The following is a 1,605-nucleotide window of genomic DNA, read 5'->3' on the forward strand; positions in this document are numbered from 1 at the left end:
ATAATGAAAGGCTTATTGATTGAGGACGGAGTTTTCCCATCCAAAACCAGCTCAAGACAATTCCTAGCCCCTTCAGAAAGTCCCTTCAACAAAGTTTCCATGGGAATTGAAAGCAAGACTATTTAAGGGACCCTAATTGAATTGTTGATAACAAGATAAAATTGGAAAACTTGCCCATTACAAGCAAACAATGGATCGGATATGTCACTGAAATGATCACTGCCTCGTACTCAACTGGCTGTACGGTTCCCAATTGTTACTCATGTCGGACATCTGAATAAGCCAGGCATTCTATTGTTGTGCTTTTTTTTGGCATTTGGGGAAAGGTCACAGGGTGGACTGAGCGAGCTCTCTGAGTCGGACACCTTTCTTGGATCAAAGCAGAGGATTGTAAAGTGGCATCAATCTAGTCAAGGTCTCCCCATGAAAACAGACCATTCGGTTTCTGGGGCGAACCTAGGGTGCTCAAATCTTTTATATTCCTCAACCATTTTCCGTCGATGTTTTCTTTTATTATTCATCTACTATTCACGAGACCCTACATAAAGTATCATCGTCATATACGGAAAGCCTACAAAACCTAAGGAAGCCATGAAAAAGAAGATCCTAATCTAGATTCTAACCAAAGTTCTGGGAATATCCACCAAATAACTCTATCCCCGGGCGGAGCTGCAAATGTGGAGGGCGTGCATCTTTGAATTGTTGGCCTACCTAGCTACGGAAAGAAATTCGGATTTGTCAAGGATTGGAATGAAGGATATACAAGTGCTCAAAGATAGATTGGTCTTTTTCTCTCAGAAAAAATGATCAGATCCAGAAAGAACATTTGTTGTATGTGGTGACAACAAAGGATAATTTCTGCCCAGTGAAAATTTTTACTTTTTACCAACTATCTGAAGCATACGGCAAGAAATACGATGGACCATGGACGACGTTACACTGGACTTATTTGACGCCGCCAAATGTACCCCAATAGTATAACGGAAATTTTAGAAACCATTGAACTCAACCTCCCGACCAGAAATTGAAAAATAATGGTCACGCTCTCCAAACCAAGCAAATTCCCTCGCCATAGGCATTGGAAATTATAGGGAGGAATATGGCTAGTTTTAAACTGTAGCTGGAGGAATTCCTGTCTACCAGGATTTTTTCCTATTGTTAAAGTTTTCCAGCTGTCCAAGTGAAGTTGAGGTAAACGGGTGATACAAGATGGACGAACCATGAAGTTTGACTTGTTCGAATAAAAATTACAAGTGACAAGAATTCGTGTAAAGTTCTAAAATTTTTTTGATGTGAGTGGTTGCCAGAAACATCCAAGCACTCCTTGAAAGTGAATCAGATGTGTTTTATTAACTGCAGAGCGAAAAATGGACCAACTACTACACAATCCGGGAATTCCAATGTCAATCATCTTGAATTATAAACAAGAATTTACGTGAAAATTGGACTATATTGACTGGAAATGATCACCAGTAACCTCTTAAACAGGATGGAGGGTGAAAGCCGATCCAAGGTAAGGCCTAACTCATCGTATTAGCCCCGTTTCCTAATGAGATCAAAGCCTACCAGGGTATACTGCGACAATTTGATAGACCTCCAGTTAAA

The sequence above is a fragment of the Tigriopus californicus genome, chromosome 2 (assembly GCF_007210705.1).
Source record: "Tigriopus californicus strain San Diego chromosome 2, Tcal_SD_v2.1, whole genome shotgun sequence".
Classification (NCBI taxonomy): Eukaryota; Metazoa; Arthropoda; class Copepoda; order Harpacticoida; family Harpacticidae; genus Tigriopus; species Tigriopus californicus.